General features: G+C 38.2%; 1 protein-coding gene across 7 annotated transcripts in view; it reads left to right on the top strand.

The window, feature by feature from the left end:
- The window catches only part of ARHGAP21 (Rho GTPase activating protein 21), a 112,326-nt gene that overhangs the window by 18,354 nt on the left and 73,004 nt on the right, over positions 1-20,968 (top strand). The window contains exon 1 of one of the 7 annotated variants that reach the window (XM_041408400.1): positions 12,378-12,456. The exons of the other annotated variants lie outside the window; for them this stretch is intronic. The gene's annotated coding sequence lies outside the window, so the exon portion shown is untranslated. Of the gene's footprint in view, positions 1-12,377; positions 12,457-20,968 lie in introns of those variants that run through there. 7 annotated transcript variants of the gene reach the window in all.

Genomic DNA, 20,968 nt, shown 5'->3' with positions numbered 1-20,968 from the left:
TTTAATGAGTAGAAGACTTAAAAAAGGCCAGGGAATTGCATGCTGATTTCGCAGCTCTGGAGGTCATTGATCCAACACTTCAGTGAGGGGAAAAAAAAATAATATCAGTATGAATAGTGCTGCTGGTGTAATTGTTATTTCTGTAGCATATCTGGTTGGCTATACTGTTCACAACATTTGTACTCTGTAATCTCTGAACATTGTGCTGTTGTCATTCCCAATCTGTTTGCCTTTATGTTCCTCCCACAAGACCATGCCCAGTGTTTGGCCCTCCTCTCTGTGGGACACGACTGACTGGAGAGAGGGAAGGCATTCAGGGTCTGGAGTGCCTGCCTGGACAGGAGGCCACTGACCCCAGCTTTGCTCAGCCTGAAGCAGGGAAGGATGAGGGGACAGCTGGGTGGAGCCTTCAGCCTCTTCAAAGGGAAGGGATGGGAAAATGGGTGTGGTAAGGGAAGCTCCAGATGAGCAAAAGGAGAAAACATTACTGTTTATGGTGGTTAAACATTGGAAGAGCTTGTGAGAGGTCCTGGAACCTTCCTCTTTGGAGACTTCTGGGACTTCACTGTGTGAAGAACACAGCAGCCTTTTAATCAGCAGTCTCCAGTGTCCGTGATTAGGGCTGTATGTTTGTCACTTTTTCTCAGAAGAAAAACATCACTAAATTGTAAAAAGTCTTACTGGCACGTCCTTTCTAATAAAAATGAGGTGTTTCTTAAAATATTTATGTGATGAAAAGGACACCTGTCTGTGCCTATAGACGTCTTTAAAAAAACCTGATCTAGATTCAAAGCACAACACTGGTGTGGGGCATTTTTTCTTTTTTTTCCCCCTGAGTACCACCTGTATAATGCCTCATGAAGATTATAGTTTCAGTATAAAGTAAAGCTCAGTGAAATTGTGTTATTTTGGACTAGTCTGTTTTAGAGATAAAGGTGTTTTAGGGATAAGAAAAAACTAAACAAATTATGGATCTTGGTTTTAAGCCTGTCTCAGGAACTTCAATAAGATGACTGCAGAGGATGTGGCTTTTCATCATCCAGCATGAGTTTTTACTAGGGTGATGATTAGGTCAAATTTATGGTTCTTCTTCATTGCCTAACTTTGGAGGATGAAATTTTGGTGAAGAAAAGGGGAATCAGGCTGCCTTTCTTAGGACTGTTTTGTCTATGTGTTTCCTGTATTAATAGCTTTTTTTCAGGTTCAACATTCAGGAAAAATGAAAGTATGAATTTGCTTTCTAGAGTTTTCTTTCTTTCTTTATCCTTGCATTGGGGAATTCCAGAGATTGTGTTTTAAACTTAGTTCTTGGAAACCTTTTGTATTTTTTTTTCATTGTGCTTTAACTTCTTAGTGTAAATAATTCTCTCTGTCAAGATCTTGGGAATAAGGACTAGAAAAGATGGATCTCTTAGAGACAGATCTGAAGGAAATGGTGGAGTTAGGATTTAGGCCATTGTACCACAGCCACCTTGCTTGGCCTTTATTTTTTAATGAGGTCAATGGATTTTATTGCTGATTTCTAAACAACACTAGTTATGTGTGACTATTTGTGTGCAGGGCTGGAGATAGGTTTGGGAGTAGCTCTCGACTTGGTGGGATGGAACCCTATTGGCCAGAGTTTTGGTGTGGCTCTGCCTTTATCCTTTCATTAACAGCAAACACCCCAAAACATTTTTAAGCTTAAAGAAAAGAGATTTTGCACAGCTTTCTCCTATAGAGAAAGCTGAAAGGAACACAAAGTTATTTTATTGGTTTAGAAAACAGGGGAATATATCTCTGTTTTCTACTGACTAAATCAGAATAAGTCCATGCTTCTAGAATTAGCTCCAGGTGAGGTTTTTTATTTATTGGTTTTCTGTTAGGAATTGAGTAAAGATATTTCTCAGAAACCAGTTCCTTCTAGTTCATAGGTAGGAAGTTTTTCTTCAATCTCCTCTGAGGCTTGGCTACACTTCTGGAGGCGTTCTTAGTAGTCTCTGGCTGAAGTTGGTTCACTGAAGGGGCAATCAGTAAGCTGTTAGGCTGGCCATGCCCATCACTTCTAGAAATGTCATGTAGGCTTGAGAAATCATTTGGAAAGTGGAACTTAGTATTAGTTGGACTTTTTGTGCTGATGAATGGTAATGTGCTAGTATGAGCAAACTCCTGGTTTTTAAGATGGCCCCTGTATTTAGGGAAGCATACATTCTCCTTGTCTTAACCTTTCAGAGGATACATGACTTTTCTACAAGTTTTGGAATGATGAATTGTGCCACCAGCACAGTGAGGTTTAAGACCATAATTCTAAGCGACACATCATTACTAAGATCTACTTAGATACCTTCCCCACAGAGCTACATATGTTGAGTTCTGTGGTTTTTTGCAATCAGTGTATTTCCCTTTAGTGGTAAGCAGTAAAAATTACCCTGGGTTCACAGAGTAATTGAAATGTTGAGGCCAGAGGGTGAAGCTATTGACTTCCTCTGTAAATGTAATGGGGCAGTGCTTCTAGTTGACAAAAAGCAGGTCTTTGCCAGTGCTACAGTAGTGTTTTGCATACTGTGTGTTTTTGTCATAAAAGTTCCTTTTATCCTGTGGTTAAGAATAAAAAGGTTTTAAATTCCATTGTATGAAAGAATTATTAAGTATTGTGTCATGTCTCTTTCATGTCACAGCTTATTTGCCTGTTACATACAGAAGAATTCAGACACGTGGCTTCTCTGCACCTTGGGTCATTTACCCATGCATTGCAGTAATTTTACATAGTAATTTTTCACATTGCATCTGAAAATATATTATGTTGTCTGAACTGCAAAAAACCCTGGGATTTCAGATTTACTCCTCTCTGAAATACAATACAGCTCTTAGCATCTGATTAGTCTGTACTTCACTGTTTTGAATTTCCTAGCTAGATGCTTAGACCTGGGGCTATACCCTCTTAAGAGAAGTGCAGCACTACCTTTGCTCTGCCTGTGTTTTGTGAATTTGAACTCTTACTCCCTAGAAAAAAATAATCTTTAGCTCTACGGACATACAAAAAATGAAGAAAGTACAGTTTAATCTACTGGAAAATGTGTGTTCAACAGATAAAAAAAAATTATTGTTCCACCTGTACTCATGATTTTTTGCCAAGAATATTTCTGATTTCATAATTTTCAGTTATTATATTTTTTCCGAAAGAATGTATATAAGCATTTTAAGATCGAAATGTATTACAAGCTCTAGCTTACGATTATGCAAGTTTCTTCTTTTACTTTTGATGAAAAGATCACAATATCTGCATTTCTGTAGGATCATTGCATGCTGAAGTAGCAGAAGGCACTACAGGTGAAAATGCAAGGCTTGTTTTCTTCATGCAAAAGACAGTGTCAGAAGCAAGTGTTGTAATGGAGTGAAGAAGTAAAAATTCTTAAATCTGATTGCTTTTGCTCATGGCTTCAGTCTGCCCATCTGTTAGTTGTTCTGCAGTTGCTCTTGAAGATGCCTGGCCAATTTTGGTCAAATTTCTAGGCAGGAAGATGGTCTCAGAGATAATGAAGTGCCTGGAAATTCAGAGTCACTCAGTAGGCAGCGAAGCCCTGGTTAATGCCTTGCACTGCAGGTGAGGTGGGGGAGCTGTTGTGGCCAGTCAGCGCATGTGTGACTGCCAAAAAACCATTCTTTCCCTTACAGGGCATCTGACAGGACGAAAGGAGATGAGAGGGAGTTCCAAGATGTGTGAGACCCAAGTCAGTTCTACTACTCATGTAGCAACTTGATATGTTTAATTTGTTTCTAAAATAAACCTTAAGCCTTCTTAGAATTCCAAAGCTCCCTGGAAGATTTGTTAACTTCTTTTAAAGGGTATTTTCTTCCAAGTAAATCTACCTTTGGATGAATGAAGGCTTTTGAGAAGAGATGGAAATTTGCACAATGGTGGAGAAAGGCTTTGATCAAGTCTATGTATTTTATAAAACAAAAAACAACAAAAATCATGAAAGTTGGTTTCAGATTGTGTCACATGACTGATCTGATAGCACTGTTCATGCAAACTGGCCTTGTTCCTAATAGAAAAAATTATGGAAAAACTGAAGGAAAATTGTAATTTTTGAATTTCTTCCACTTATGTGAATTGCCTAGAGAGATTACTAGATGTTATAGAGATCAATCTTTGAGGTTTTTTTAAAAAGATTGGCGTTTAAGCCTCTGAAAACACAGCATATGGAAGCATGGTTATAGGGTATAAATTAATAATTTTATTTTTTTTTTAGTACAGGGAACAGGAGTGTTTGATTTTGTTTGTTTGAGGTACCTCATCTTCATTCAAAGGAATGAAAGCTTCATCAAGTTCCAGACAAGCCTCTTGCAGTGTGCACGTTCAAAATTTGGGGACAGTCAGAAGAGAAAGCTAGGCATAAGTCACTAAGCTGTATTAGTTAACAAGCCGTTTTTATTTAACTCCTCTTGGGAGTGACAAGTGGTGATACTTGTTTCTCTGCTGGGCTCTGTAGTTTGAGTGTGACAGGACTCTGTACTGCATTATGTTGTCTGTAGTCAATACAAGAAGTTGCCTGACAAATTTGAAAACCTAGCCCTGAGTAGCTTTATTTGTAGCATATGTCAGCTTGTATATTTACACTTTACCATCCTACAAAAGGAAAAGTAGAGGTGCAGATGTGAAAAACGTTGCTCATTAGTAATCCAATATCTTAAAGTCTATGTCCCCTGCCCATGCATCTGCAGGGAAAAATGTGCTGGCAAAGGACTTGGGACTGCGCTGAGTAACTCAGTGTAAATAATGTTTCTACATGGCACCTTCCTCTGTAGTATTTGTGTAACACTAACCAAGTGGGAGTTCTACTCAAGCTTTACATTTGAGACCACAGGTAGGAAAAGGAGAATGGCTTTTGGAAAGGCTCCTGTAAAGGGTACTTTGAGATCTCCCTTGGTGTGGAGGTGAAGTGGCCAAGGAGGGTGTTCAGCATCATGGACCTCGCCAGCTGGAGTGCAGCAGCCTTAAAAAGTTTTTGCTCTAGGAACTTAGGGTTCTTGCTCTGTGGGAGACCTACAGGGAGGTATTAAGGAATGTAATGCTCACTTACAAATTTTTTTTCTAGGGTTTTTAGAACATATGTACAATGACTGATCATTACTTGAATTTTGGGAGAGCAGTTCTAAAAGAAACTCACATTGTTGTTCTGAAGTCTTAACACCTTGAAGAACTAGTGCTAAGTTTGAAGTGTTTTGACTCTGATAGTGCAGATGGTAAAGTTCAACACTACAGAGATATCCAATCTGTAAGGGTAAGTTATCATTTAATAAAAAACATATTTTTGTTATTCATGGAAAAAAAACCAAAACAATCCTGTATGTTAAGAATAGCAAAATAAATATGTTCTTTGAAAAATAACATCAATAATACTATATGTTTTCCAGCATGCCCAAACTGATTTTCCAGGTTTGTTTTTTGGTTTTTTTTTTTCAGTCGGTGAACTAGTTAAGTGAAAGAAATGTTCAGAAATTTTTTGTTGTAGTTGAGATTAGACTTCTGCTTTCTAAAGTTGGAGTTTAACCTTTCTGACTGAGAGCTCAGTACATTCCCCTTCTTATTTCACTGGTGGACCGCTTTCCAGCTGAGGGAAAAGGAAGGGAGAGGAAGCAAATGTGATTATTTTGCTAGCTGATAAACTCAAGTTGTTTCACACGTGCTCTAGTAATTTTATTTTAATGAAGATTTTATTTTTCTCATTTTAGCTGGCTTCAGGAAGAGCTCAGCTATTCTGATGGCCAGTTAGGTGAGGCTATGTTAACTTCAAAATTTGTACTTGGTGTTGAAGGACAATTCTGCTGTTACTCTGTATACATCAGAGCTGTGCTTTGAAGTAGACCATGTAGTCAAGTGCTGAGAACATACTATTTTAACAGAATAGGAGGATTTTATTGAAAATGTCTTAATATTTCAATAGTTTTTGTGTTTATCAACAGTAATATTTTTTTAATTCTGGTTCCCTTCTTACTGTGTGAATTCAGAGAAAGCAGGAATATGTCTGTGTTCTGATCAGGCTGGCACTGTGTCTGGAGTGACGTGGGTGTTGCTTTCTGGGATTGTCTTTCAGGAAGGTGGTTCTTTCTACACAAACAGTTCAGCCTTCTGAGCACCCCCTGGCCTCCATAAGAGGGTACTGGGCTGTAAGTGAAGGTGCTTCAAGTGTGGTCACAATTGTTGATTAGTTTTATCCTAGCCTTGTATTTAGAGATTGCTAGATTATTGAGAAGACTTAAATGTTTCATAAGACATTTGCTATGTAAATAAATGTCCCAATAAATTGAAAGGATTTTCTCTAATGACTAGAGGTAACACTGTATTTTCTTTGTGTTTCTATAGGCATTAATATATGTAGGGATTCTGTTTTATTACAATGGGAATTTTAGGATTCTGAAGCCCTGTCTTAATCTGGCAAGTAACTTAGTTCTGGCTTTGTGTTGGGATGAGAAAATGGCTGAGCTGATTACATGGCACTGCAGTGTAGTGAAGAATGGAAAGACAGCAGGAAGTCCCTGTTAGAATTCTTCCTGCCTACTTCTCTAACCTGATGATGGCTGCATCATTGCTGGTGTGTACACTGTTTTCTAGAGATAGAGATTCAGATGTAACCTAGAAACAGCTAGTAATCTATCTTATTGTTTGCATGGGGACAAATAAGTGGTGGTGGGTAGTGCATTATGGTAGGAATAAGCATTGCAGTATTTTCTTTCCATGTTTTGATTTGACATGAAAAATTACCATATAGAGACATTTCAAATTAAATCACATTGCATTTTGTCTTGGACTGAAGATGATGTAAATTAACCAGTACTACCAGTACTAATGTGATCTAAAATGCATTTGACAAACAGACTTCTGTAAAATTTTTGCTAGATTTTGCTGTTTTAATCCCCTGCTGATGCAAAAACTAAAGATAGTGAGAGCAAGTGGACACTGAAACAGTACTGGTATAGTTGTGTGGACACTGGATTAGAGACACTGGATTAGACAAACAGAAATTTCCACAGGAGCAGTACATTTGCCACCCAGGAACTTGCAGGTGGAAAACAAGTGATCTGCTCTTGAGAGACATTGAGCTTGTAGGTAGCAGTGATGATAGCTTCAGTAAATTTACATGTTCTCAGGAGTTTGGTCTCTTTAACACTCTAAATGTTACCAAGTGCTTAATGGTGTGACAGAAGTATGCTTTGCATGAGAGTACATATGGCTTTTATTTCTTACTCAGTCCTCACTAAACTTGGCTGTGCATTTCTTAAATAGAACAGTGTTAGAAGCTTGCTTCCAGTTTCTAAAGATTGCCAGCTGCTTTACTAGAGTGCAGTTTGAGGAATCGAAGTATATTTGAGTGTATTCATTTTTATGGGATAAAATGCAAAATGATACTTTTCTATAGCTAAAGCTAGTAAAAAGTCAAGTTTTGTTTGGATGTTGATTGTCCTCTGAAACAGAGATCTGTGGCTGAATGTGTCAGATAAAGAAAAGGAAATGCTAGAAGTTGGTTAAAGAAAGGAAACACAGGAGTAATTTACTGAAAATGACTGTGGCTAATATCCAAGGAAGTGGGCACTACTGGAGCTTAGCTGCTGAACTGAAGTGATTGCTCAAGAGAAAAGGACTTTTCTACGTTGTGACTCAAACTGACACTTGACAGATCAATCCTGCTGTTGCATGTCTTTCTTGGAAGTAAACATGATGGTGAAGTTATCTTGAGAATCAGTGCAGGAGAATTTTTTGAGAATTAGGCAGCCAAATTGATGAGTACCTCACTGCATGAGTTTTTAAAACAATTATTAGAACAACTCTCTTTATATGATTTAGATATTGTGAATTTGTTTGCTGGGTGATGGAATGATGTGTTTGCAAAATACATCATAAAATATGTTGTTGAATTGATCTAAAGAGCTTATACATTGATAAAATACAAGTAGCTTTTATGCAGAAGAAAAATGACAGTTATGCTAATCTCAGTTATTTTCTTTTGCCCTTAATTTCTGAAGGAAAAGTGATATATATTGTGTACTCTCTCAGTTTCTCAGGTTTTGGACTAAAATACCAGTAGAATTGTAGCAGACTGGTATGCATGTGTTAAACAGCCTGTAATGGTACTGTGCCACCCTTTGTACCCTGGATTTTTCCCCCCATAAGGTTCTCCTGTGTTTCTAACTCGATGAACTGTGTTGCATCTTAAAAAGGAGTCGTTACAGAGGGAAGGAAACAGTCCAGATATTTTTTTCCACTATGGAGAGAGATGGTTTTGTATTTACTGTTTCTTCCTTTTTTTTTTTAAATGTTCATAGATTTTTGTTACCATTTCAATGATAGGAGAGAACTCAGAATAGAATCATATTTCATCTTCTTCCTGCTGTTGACTTGGTTTGTAGGAGATTTTTCCTTGTCAGTCTTTGTGACCTGAGCAATGAAAACACCTTTTCTTCAGACATATTTTTCCTTTTTTGTTCTTGTGCACTTCTCAGTTTCATTTGCTAAAATCCCTCAACATTTCCACCAGATCTTCACCGTCATCATTGTCAGTCTGCACTTTGTTAGTAAAGTTTACCCTTTCAAAGAATTATTGCAAGTTCTGAACAGCAACTTTCTGGTACACGCTTTACTGTGTGCTGCCAATGTGCTCTGACCCTTGTGTATGGTTTGTGTATTTACTCATGTAGAAAAAGTGTCCAGAGTTCTAGGGAAATGGAAGCCCTTCCCTTTCTGTGAGTATGAGCTGTTTGTTTCAGAAAGCTGTTTGTTTCAGAAAGCTCACTGCTGTTTTTAGAGAAAAGTCTAGATACTTGGAGGGCCCAGTTTTAGGGAAATTGTGCCTCTTTTCTAGTGTTCCTTTGTAACCTTGAATCTGCATACAAAGATGGAGAGTTCTGAAAGCGTTGCGGAAGTTGTTTCTGAGCTGTTTTTAGTTATGTTACCTCAAAATATTGAGATCTTAAACCTAGTTTTTAAGAGCAGGAGGGAACACTGGACTTTGCAACAGATGTGAGAGGACATTGGGATAGGCTCTTAATTTTTTTATTTAATAAATTGCATAGTTGTGGTTCAACTTCATTGTGTTCTCGCAGTTCTAAGTGGTCCCTTCATAATTTAGAGGCGGAAAGCTGACCAGTGGTAGAACTTCAAAACCTGGATTGTCGTCATCTGTTTTTCAGTCAAAGCTCAGAGTATGATGAGGAGCTCTCTGGGCAATTGAGTGCTGGGCTCAAATTGTCTCTGGACAGTGAGTCCTTTGGTGCCTGCTAATGTTGATGTATGTCATCTGTCATTCTCTGGTTATGCCATAGGTGCATCTTTAAATGCTGTGTTGACCTCCAAATTGAAAAATCAGTGTGTAAGCATTGCTTTTTTATTTTGAGCAAAACTTTAATTTTTGTTGTAAGCATTAAAATTTTTTAATCAGTTTTACTTCTGCATTAAACTTTTTCAAGAAAGGCATTGGTAAAATGATTGTTGAAGGCAAAAAGGGAAGAAGACCTCTCTTGATTTTGTGCCTTTTTAAAGGAAGTTTCATACATAGTAACTGTGCTTAGGAGGAGTGAAAATGGTTTCCAAAAAACATGTTGACAGTAAAGAAAATAAGGTTAGAACAGGGGAGGGCTGAATTAGTGGAATTTGATTTAACGTGATGCCAGAAATGAGATTTATCTCTTGTAAATGAGGGCATTGTCAAGCTGGCTGATGATGATCAGGAACAGTTTTCAGTAACAGCAGATTCAAATTTACAAGCATAAAGACTGACTTGGAGAAAAACATTGAGACAGTCCATTTTGAACTATAACTGCAGTTTACCGTTGAAGGTGCTGCTCTTGCTGCAGTTTGTGAACTCCTTTTACCTGAGACACCTTGGTAAAGAATAAAGCTTGAAACAACTTGTCCTCGGGCTGTTCTTGTGCCTACTGGAATTTACAGGCATTTTGATACTAACCTTTGGCAGCAGCTGACAGGCTAAGACTGACTGTTTCTGAAAGTGTTCTCCTACTGCTCTGTATTGCTATTTATGGTTTTATCTGCAGTATTTAGACACTTTTGCATAAACTGCAATGGTGTATAAGCACTGTCCAGATTGTAGGAGATAAAAATAGGTTTAGGATTTCCTTGAAACGGATTTGAAAATGAATGGAAGGTAGAGGGTAAATAATGGCTGTTGACTTTATGGAAAGAGTTACACAAATTTGATTCTCAGTTGTAACTGCAGTTTTTTAAACAACAACATACTGTATGTAGGAGATTTGTAATATAATATGTTGAATACTTTATTAGGAAGTGAGTATGTTGAATACTTTATTGGGAAGTTGAGTGCTTCATAGGAAATAAATATGGATTGATATTTGATGAATCTAAAATAGATAATTGATAGTAAAACCAATCACTGCAAAATCGTACTAAAATACTGTTTAAGAAAAACTTGGTTGATGTTGATTTTAGTATAGAACAGCAGTCTTCTCTTAATTTTCCAGATCTGCTTTCCCTCTTCCCTCTGCCTTATTTAGTTTGTGACAGCATTTTTCCACAGTCCAACAAATGTGCGGCTGGCTACATTTCCAGCCATGTGTAGGCTGCCCCACATGCTCTGCCAGCATCCCTGCTGCCAGTCCTGCAGGGTGCCAGGTCCTTCCTCATTCCAGCATTGCTGTCCTGGGGACTTCACTGCCTCAGTCTGCTCTGGCATCTCTGCAGTAACCCCCTGCTCCGTAAAACCTTCCCAGACATCCTCTCCAAGATTTCTCAAGCTTGGATAGTTAATGGTGTCTCATGTGAGGAAGTGTATCTGTTCCACCTAGTAATAGTTGCTAAGCAGGACATTTCTTCTAGCCACATGTCATGTCAGCCCTGTCTGCTTCATTACAGACCATCTAACTGGAGAGGTTATTGTTCTGTTTTTTGGTTTTTTTTAATCTGAGAAGACATTCGTTTTGTGCTGTGTTGCTGTTCTCCCTTTTGCACAATTAGGTGTTGTAAAGATAATAGAGGATCTCCTGCCATATCTCTCTTAAAATGAACCAGAATAGATTTTTTTTTTGTACACAACAGGGTCTTGGGAGTTTTCAGACTATTCACATTGGCAAGAAGGGAAGAGGTTGGCTTGGACTCTGGTATTAATTTCCAGGGTCCTTTGGATGAGAAACTGGAGCAAGATTTTTTTAATTTGGTTTGGTTAAAACAAATGAGGCCTTATTTGTATAACTGTCTCAGAGTTAGAGCTGCTCTTTGGCCACACCATTTGTTTAGGTCTCATGTACGAGTTTGTTTTATTTCCAGGCTGCTTTTTTAGCACCCATTTTCTTTGCTATTTGAAGTACTTTTCAATCATTTGTCCATTACTGAACCAAAAGGTGAATTGGCCACTTGTTCCTGTAGCCTTTCCTCCATGTTTTCCCAAGACAGTTTTCGGTCTCTTGCATCTCACGGATGTTGTTAGATAATTGTATCATTTAAACTGCAGGTTGTTCTAGGTTGGTTCTGTGACTAGTCTAATAGTTTGTTTAGTCACCAGTTAAAATGTGTATGTTTCTGCAGAAACACATTTCCTCTTTCTGAATCTCACTTTGGAATGGGAATATTAGGTAAGCAGTCAAGATAGAGCAAGTGAGGTTCATGCTAAAATAGGATTGTTTGCAGATTGCAGAAAGGGAATACCTGAAGGAAGGAAGAAACTTTTCCAGTATTTCTTCAGTTTCTCAGGATCCCTCTGGTGTTGCAGCCCTCATCTGTCGGATTGTCATCCTTCATTACAGAAGGCTGCCATCATATCTGTACAATGCTAACAGTATTTTTACAGGCTTAAAGAGAAGTCTGCTGTTTAAGAATACAAAGTAGATAAACCTGTGTAATTTTTATGAACACTGTGATGTTCTCCTAACTTTGAAAAGTTGCTTGTATTATTGTGCTGTTTTAAAAGAGGCATCCTAAGATTTGAATCTCATATACAGTATGGGGAGTCATCATCACAACCATGCCTAAGGAATTTTTAAGATTCATGTGATGTGAATTATGACACTGAATTGTTTATATTTAGAGTGATTTCAGCAGGAGCAGAAATGAAGGGGATAGGGAAAAGAATAAGCACAGTTTGAGAGTGCCTTTGTTTGCTTTAGTGTGGTTTCTTAGGATGTTCTTATTTCCCATATATTCCCAAGAATGCATAATTTGTCAGCTTCGGAAGTATTATTTTGAAGAATGTTACGCAATTCTGTCAATTTATCTTGTTGACTTGACACATAGTTGGGGTGGGAAGGGAGACTGAACAGGAAGGAAAGTCCTTGTTCCTGAATGTCGTTGCTGCATAGCTCTCATATCCTCGAGGATCACCCGGACAAAAGCTGAGTCAGAGCACAGCAGCACTGTGCACCACAGCAATGGCTCAGTTCAGGATTTTGGACTGCGTGATCAATCACAACTGGAGTTTCATATGTAACCTGTACTGTGCGTGGAGCGATCAGGTTTGTTGTTTGCTTATCCTTGCATACAAGATGATTATATAATTTATTATAAGGGGAGAACAAAAAGGCTCCGGTTGATCTTTTCTCCCCACCCCCAGTCTTACTGAGGATGAACTGTTAGAAATGCTGTTATTTACTAAGGAGTTTTCTAGAGTTGGGAAGCATATAAAAAATGGTTTGACTATATAATTGCTTTTTTTTAACACTTTGAGTACTTTAGTTTGTTCTCTTTAGAGCCTTATGCTTTGAGGGATTTTGTTTAATGAATTGCACAAAAAGGTAAATATCATGTACAGGAAGGGGGAGATATGCCAAGACAAATGAAGTTGTTATTAAATATAAAACTGATTTGTTTTCTTGCTTTAAAAAGACTGAGAACTTTGCTATTTCAAAATACTTGATCATGAACAGGATTAAAATAAGTGTGGGGGGGAGGTTGTTACTCTCTTTTAATATATAGGATTAAATAAATCACAGGATGCTATTCAGTTTTTAATATGGACAGATATACTTCTCGTTTGCTCCTTTGCTGTAGAACTGGAGGAGAAAAAAGCCAAACAAACAAAATTGCCTGGATTCTAAATGAAAATGTTTTAAAATAGAATTCAATTACTAAAGCCTTTTGAATAGTGTGTGCAGTTGCAACACTACTTTAAAGTTACTCTAAATATTACCTGTATTTCTCATATAACATTCAGCCAGTCAGTGAAGAAAATTTATTTAATTTTTATTTGGTGTAAGGGGAAGGTATGCAATCCTTATAAAGTCGCAGTTTCAGTATAGTTACTAGGATGGGTGATTCAGAATTTTTTTCTACTATGCATAGAGGTCCTTTGAAATAATCTGCCGTTCAAAAATGCCTGCAACCCCTGTATGTCACATCTATACTGAAGCTCCTTAATCAGGAAAATATACTGCAAGGTGATGGTGGTGGGGTTTGGTTTTGTTTGTTTGTGGATATTGTTTTAGTTCTTTTGTTAATGGTGCAAAACCTGATTGATGGTGCCTGGGTTTTTCAAGTACTCTAGTTAATGTGACAGGTAAAAAGTATCTTCTGTTGAACTTGAAAAAACAGAGGAAACATGATACATTGTCTTAAACTTTTAATTTTTACAGATGCCCAACTGTTTGATCTATTTGCTTACATATGTATAAGAATTCACCTTGTCCAGTCAAATGCAGTATGACAGTTGCTTCCCATGCTTCAGAGGAATCAAGAAGAAATAAGAAAAGGCTTAGGATGTGGATAGTCCTGCAAAGTTTTGAAATGCATTTGATATAACTAGAGGGAAGGGAAAAGAGAATGGCTTTTTGAGCATATTAACGTGAAAGGTTTTAGAAAACCAAGACACTGTCTCCCACCCCAAAACCAAACCCCAAGCACTTCCCTCTTCAAAAAAAAAAACCAAAAAAACCAAACTCCTCCAACAAAATCCAAACAAACAAAACCCAAACAAACAAAAACACCAAAACGCCCTCACCTCAATGCAGAACAGGGTTCACATAATCTAAAAGCTGTTTCTTACCAGTAGGGAAAAGAAGAAACAAGCTTTAGATCAGTATATCCTGAATTAATTGCGTGCTTGAGGTGCAGAACTGTTTGATCTTGCTAGATTTTATTAAGTAGATTATGCATTTTTTATGTGTATTTGGGGTTGTTTTGTTTACTTTAACTGAAGTCCAGTCTCTGTAAACTATACAATTTAATGAACTGTTGCTGATACTCTTCTTTGAAATGAAGCTGGAAGTTTTATGGGATATTCCAGTGCAGCTGCTCTGTTCCTGCTGCACTGAAATGCCATGGCAGAAGTGGAAGCTGCCAGGCCTGGGGAGAGGTGCGTGCTGCTCCACACAGCAGTGCTGGTCTCCACCTTTCCCACCTCACAGTGCCCAAGCAGGCTGCTGGTGAGAAAGCAGATGGGTGACTTCTGAAGTTTGTGTCACTAATAATATCTCAAACTAGGTTGCAGTCATTCTAAGGGTTTCTTTTGTTTTCATTATTCACCACCCACTCCCTTGGCTCTGAAGTATACACTTCCCAATGCTTATTTTTTTAAAACAGGAAGTGAGCAAGTATGAAATGGCAGGGATATTTTCTTCTATCATGGTGGTTTAAATTTTAGAAAAAGTATTTTCATGGTGTAAAATTAAAGTTACTATGGCTAGGCACACTTGCCCTTTGTGTTCTGACACAGTAAACTGTTATGTGTATTAAAATATTTTCAAAGGATATGCAATGCTTTATACTAAAACAAAACCCCTTAAAATAAAATTATTCTGTGATGTAAATCACAAAGTTGTGTTGGCATCAGTGAATTACAGTTTTTAGTCCAAACATTGGATGGGATTGTTGACTATCACATGGTGATCCAAAGAACAATTCAAAAGCCTTCAGTGACAATTAACTCGATGCTTGTAGTTTTTAATCCTTTACTTTTTGTTTATGGGAGAACTGCACTACCTGTGTTAAAAATACTTCTTAAAATGAGGTATTGCAAAGTACCCAATTGTCTTGCTTCTTGCATATGTTGTCTGTGACAGTTGTCTTGTGGGACATGGGGCAGATTCAAGTGTGACAGTCTTACTGGCAATTCAGAGCTTCAGTATGACTGCAAATGTAGCATCAGTAAAGCTGAGTAGTAGGTAAAAAGTTTGTTTCTTATGGAGGATCTCAGTGCACAGCTTCATGTGGAAATTTATGTTTCTACTTATCCAGATTGCCGTGACAGTATCAGAGATGATTAATGCTATTTTTAATATAGTCTGGTCTTAGTAAACAAGGAAATTTTAGTGGTTTTTCCTAAAGAACCAAAAAGAGAAAGAGAACGCCTTAAAAAGTTACGGCTTTTTTTTTCTTATGATAGTAGTCTGGTGTTTATGGGGTTGTAATTTTGGAATGATAACTTAGCATGTTAGCTGTGGTCCAAGAGGAGTTCCTCAATGAATGTATGGAAGAGCTAGGTAATATTTTTCCTCAGTAATGTATGAAGGAGGCTCATCTTCACTAAAATGTAACAGGAGCTACTCCCTCTCTCCTTATAAGTATGTCCTTTAAGAGCCTCCAGCACATGAGCAGACTCTGGAGATGCCTGGTATGTCAGTTGACCTTATGGCCATGATGAGATACAGTAGAGCAAATAGGCCTAAAACAATAAATTCCACTGCTTCAGATGGTTGGAAGAAGTGCTGGTAGGTAATATAATGTAGGTGATATGGTGGTTTTGGATTTTTTCCTTCTTTTTATCACACATGCCTTTCTTTCATGTGTTAGATAGAAAACCGTAGACCACAAATGGAGTGTAGGTTGTCTTCTTCCCAACACACAGCATAGGTCAGCACTGTGCTCTGAGGAGACTTGTGTTAGTTCGAGGAGAGCAGATCAGATCTTCTCATGTCCTGTTCTCATTGGTTCTTTGATGAATTGCGTCTGTTTTTTGTTTTTTGTTTTTTTAATCTTATTGCTGCACCCTATCCTCTAAAAATAATGATAATATTCTTTCAGCCATGTAAATTCTTAAATCTTGGGATTTTCAGCCAGGGGTACGTATTTTGCAAATTCTGTGAACTTGCAGTTGGTCAAATTTCACTACACAGGGTGGGCCTCATCATTGTAGTTGTTGGTCTTGGAGAAACCTTCTCATCAAAGACTATTTTGATGCACATGAAGATTTGTTATGTGCTGACCTGGCAGCCAAGGTGTCTGATTTCTGTTCTTTTAGCTGGAGTTCCTTTTTGCAGGCAGCGTGTGAGAATGTGATGTTGCGATGCAAGCCCAGCTCTTGTATCACCTTCGTTCGAGCCCCAGAACGCAGCAGTACTGCAGCAGCTGCTGCACTGCAGCTATTTCCCCTCCTCTGGAGAATCTCCAGTGACATTAAAAATGCTTTTCGGTCTTCCAAGTGTGTCATTTGGAGGATGAAATAACAAAGGTGTCTGCATTTCTTCTGAGATATTTGCAGCTGATAATGGTTTTGAAATGCGATATTTATTATCTTACTGTGCTCTCAGTTCTATTCATCTTCTGCCCCAGAGAGGGAGGGAGGCAATATGATAAAAAATCTGTCTTGGTAGCAGTGCAGGGTGTGCTGTTTTCAGTTTAAGCAAGAAGGGTAAAATCATTGCATGAAACAGCTGGTGACTTAACTCATGGTGGAAATTCATATTGCTGGAAAAATATTTTTGTAATGTCCAGAAGTACAGGGAAACAACTTGGCAACAGTGAACAATTCAAGCCACAGTAATAGGCATGCAAAGACAAGGAGTTCTTAAATAAGCAAATAGATTTGTGTTAAAATAGATTTCTTCTCTCTCCTGACTCCAGCCTCCAGCCAGAGAAACAAATGTAGATTTAGTTACCTGTATCAACCATTCTTACTGACATGTGCAGTGCAGACTGTGAGAAAATATATGCAGGTGACATATGATCATGTCATAAATCAATGTTCAGAAGCTTTTGGATTTGCAGTTAAACTGAAAATCCTGTGGACAACTTTCTCTTCTTTATCCTCTTAGTGACATCTCTGGGCATAAAGATTTAATATATTATTTCAGGCTAATGACTTCACACTCCTTTTTTAAGCATTTTCCTGTGCATTGTATCTTTGTAAAAGAAGTTATTCACTGAAAAGGCTGCTTTTTTTCCTCTGTTATATATGCACAATAGATTACAAATTTAGAGGTTGGTCCTAATTTAATTTGGGTGTTTGGATATGTGGCTTTACATCTGTGTATGCTAATTTTATTTTACTTTGCTTTATAGTGGACAAGCCTTTTCACTTCTGGGTTTAGGACTTTGAAATGTAAGAGCGTGTTGATGTGCACATTATGTAGAATGTTGAAACTAAATGTCTTGAAACACAGGACCAGGATCGTTTTTAAGTGGTGAGTTTGCAGGAGTTTATTAATGAAGTCACTGTATTAGAGAGCTTTAACACTGAGTATCTCATGCTGTATGTAGGTCTGTTTAGAGGTTATTTTTGAGGAGGGAAGCTGTGTATGTGGGGGGGTAAAGAATCTTCACACACTGGTCTTTTTTGTGTTTTGAGCCATGTTCTCTGTGTTAAAATTCCTGTGCTGTTATTTAGCTTTTATCCACACAGTTGTTCTTAAAACTCCCCCCATATGTCTAGGTAAATCTTCTACAAACAGAGTCAAATTCTGGAATAAAAACCCACGTGCAATAACAATGTTTTAAAGGTTACTGTTTAGGTTTGACATTGAAGGATCAAATTCCTGATCTTCCAAAGGCTTCTGTTTGGCTTTGGGCAGGTTAAGAGACTTTTCTGGTATACATGAAATAAAGTCCCAAGTAGAGCTGCTGTAGTGCCGTACTGAATGAGCTTAAGCCTTAACAGCTTGAATTACCAGGAGGTACAGTGATGCACTTATGCAAATGAAAGTCTCTAAATGACCTCATTTTCTTGTTTTTAGAACAGAAATGAGCATGTTCTGTTTATGTTGCAAAGTTTCAGTAGTTTCAGTAAGAGAAGGTCAGCCTCATGCTTACATTCAGTAGATAGCAGATACAAGGATGCACTGTCCCACTGCTCAGCTCAAAAGCAGTAAAGCTCTTACTCAGTATTGTAGCTGCATCCTGGAGCAGCCTGGTCAGCATAGAGGTTTGCCATAGGGACAAAGAAGCTGTGGAAAAATGGTTGTTCTCTTGGGTACTTTGGTCAATTTTATCTGTGTCCCTTGTAGAGTTAATAATTTTTTTTATTCAAGTCATAGTCTCTGGCTGCAGTGGAGAAAAACACTATGAAGGGAAGGAAATACGTTGGTAGTTTCAGGGCTGGTAGTAGTTTCAAGTGTTGAGCATCAGTTTATTGAAATGGGGTCTGTGCAGGTGATTTTGGTGATTTTATATTGTGCAGTGGTTTTGGTTTTCTTGAAGGCTTCTGCAAAGCTATTTCACATGTAAATACATTTGTGCTTATACTATGGTAGAAGTGTAGTGGAAACTATCTAGTATCTTGTGTGTTTGTTAAAGACCAGCTTGTTCTAGAAAGCAGAAAGAGTACAGACTTCACTGACACTTATTCCTATTTTTGCAGTAGTGTACTTAGCTGGGGACAGAGGTGGCATTTCTTATTGTCCTCTCCCTGTTTGTAGGAAGCAGAGTGGGTCATGGGGCAGCTTATAGTCTTGGATCTGAAAAAATTCCTATAGGTTGAAAGAGGCAGCCAGCCCTTGACAGCTGGTGGCTGTGCAAGGTGCTCTTACCACTTCTGTTAGACTGCTGAGAGGATTCTTGTATCTTGCATGGAGTAACTCCAAACATTTCTTCAATGCTGAGGAGCAGGAGCATGCTTTCTTTGTCTCCTGTTTCTGATATTTCCAGGTTGCACTGTAAGGTGAGGACAGAGAATTTCCTATTCTTAACAAGCAATGACAGAAGAGCAGAGAAGGAAAATTTTCAGTTTAGCTAAATTAAGATCACATGATATTTTGCTGTTGTGCTAGCTACCAGCCCTGCAGATGTTTCCTTTCTTTCCAGTTTAAGGATGTAACTGTTAAGAGGGGAGGCTTTTGCTAATGGGTCTATAAGAAAACAAGGAAGCTCTCAATTTCTCTTTGTTGTTAATGTTTTTCTGACTAAATTTAATATTATTAACTCCATGTTTGTTGTTATGAATAACAAAATTCAAGATATAAACAAAACACATCATGAAAATAGTTTGCATCTCTGTCTTGTGAAGTTTTTAATTATATACTTTTTACTTTGTAAAGTCTTAGTGCTGTTGCTTGAAATGGGCTGTTACTCTGTGGCAGTATAAATTACTATCTGAAGTGCACTTAAATAGCTTTGTAAAGAATCCCAGTCAGTTAGTACACTTTTTGGATGTGTACAAGCAAATGTATCTATGTACACACACAACACAGTATACTTAATTTTCTGTGCATATATGTGTATAAAACTAAAATAGACATATGGTAATTTAATGAATTGTAATATGCTAAACTGGGTACTATCTAGAGTTTAAAGCATTGTCCAAAAGGTCCAGCTATCAGAACTACCATATTAGAAAACCAGAGCTTGTGCTGTCTAGAAAAAGAAAAAAGTTACTTTAAGTCTAGGCAGCACTTAGTAAGTTGGAATTGTCCTTAATTCAAAATAGAGCAACTCTTTCTGAATCTTACCTGGCCTGGGAAGCTGAAAGCTGCTTTCATTCAAGCAAGTATGTCTAACTGGGCTTAGTTTGCAGAACCACTTGGGATGTTACTGCTTTTAATCCAGGTAAACTGAAAAATTTTCAGTTGAACAGACACATGGAGGGGACATTTTTGGGATATCCTTGCTGTAGATAGCCTTCAGCTTTGATTTTTAGGTCTAGTGGTGAGACTGACACGAGCACCAACTGCTTTACAGAGCCGCCTTTCATGAGCAGTAGAGTGCAGAAAGGCAAGTTTGAGCTGTGTAGTAATAACATGCACACATGGAGGTTTTTACTGTTTGTTTTCTGTGTATGCCTTGACCTTTATGAGAACTGAAATCCTTTATCTTGAAAATGCTGTTTCTCCTTTGAATGACTGTGTTTACTACAATGCTAGTATTACAGAAGTAGACAGAAAGTACACAGAAACATGTATCCCTCTGTCCTGCTTCCAAGCCAGCTCTGTAGCCTGCATGGTGCTTGACAGAATTTTATGTTTCCTTCCCTGTGCCTCCCAGCCATCTGCCATGCTGGCACAGATGCTTTGCTTTTGAAAGGTCGCATATTTCCCACTTACTTCATGCATTGAGAGTAGTTATGTATTGCCATCTTAGTTGTCTTCCTCAATACCTGGTTTTGGTTTAAGGATATGATTTATGTATTTTATTGAATTAAAGTGTTCAGTCCTGAGATGCACTTCAGAGTTTGGTGTCCTCACTAACCTCTGCTGCAGGCAAGCAGCTGCTGCATTTGTTATTGAACTATACCAGCTTCTATTCCATCTGGTGAGATGTGAAAGACAGGTAGGTTTGCTCCCAGGATGATGTCCGAACACGTGCCTGAATTCAGTTTGGTTAGTCCAAATCAGTGATTCTGATTTCTGGTGCTTTCCCTGAGTTTGGGAGTTGAAGTCTTCCTCTGGAAACTCTTTTTTTCTTCCCTTTCCCTCCCTCCACTTCACAAAGAACTGTAGCATGGAAGAAGAGTTGTGCCCCCAGTTCCAAAACCAGATAGCAGTGACCCCAGAGTGAGGGCCCTGACTAGACCAGGTTTTTCTGTCTCTGTTAATGCTATCTTCTGATGGTGTTATGTGTATGGACTCAGGCTGTGTTTATCTCCACATCTCATCTTGTGGTGAGTGTGGTTCTGTAGCTGTTTGATCTTTGGAGCTTTGAGGGTTTGTTTACGTCTGCATCTCCAGTTTCAGGTGCTTTATGATGAGACAGCCTCCTCTTGGTAGCTACTGAAAACAGGCTCAGCAGTTACAAGCACTGAGGAACCAAGTCCTTCCTACAGCTTTCTTAAACATAGAGCACTGAAGTGGCCAGGATGGAGACAGATAACTTCTGTCTGGTGCT

Source organism: Onychostruthus taczanowskii, unplaced genomic scaffold (assembly GCF_017590055.1).
Source record: "Onychostruthus taczanowskii isolate IOZ18803 unplaced genomic scaffold, ASM1759005v1 scaffold3, whole genome shotgun sequence".
NCBI classification, from domain to species: domain Eukaryota; kingdom Metazoa; phylum Chordata; class Aves; order Passeriformes; family Passeridae; genus Onychostruthus; species Onychostruthus taczanowskii.
This window is presented reverse-complemented; position numbering and strand designations above follow the sequence as displayed.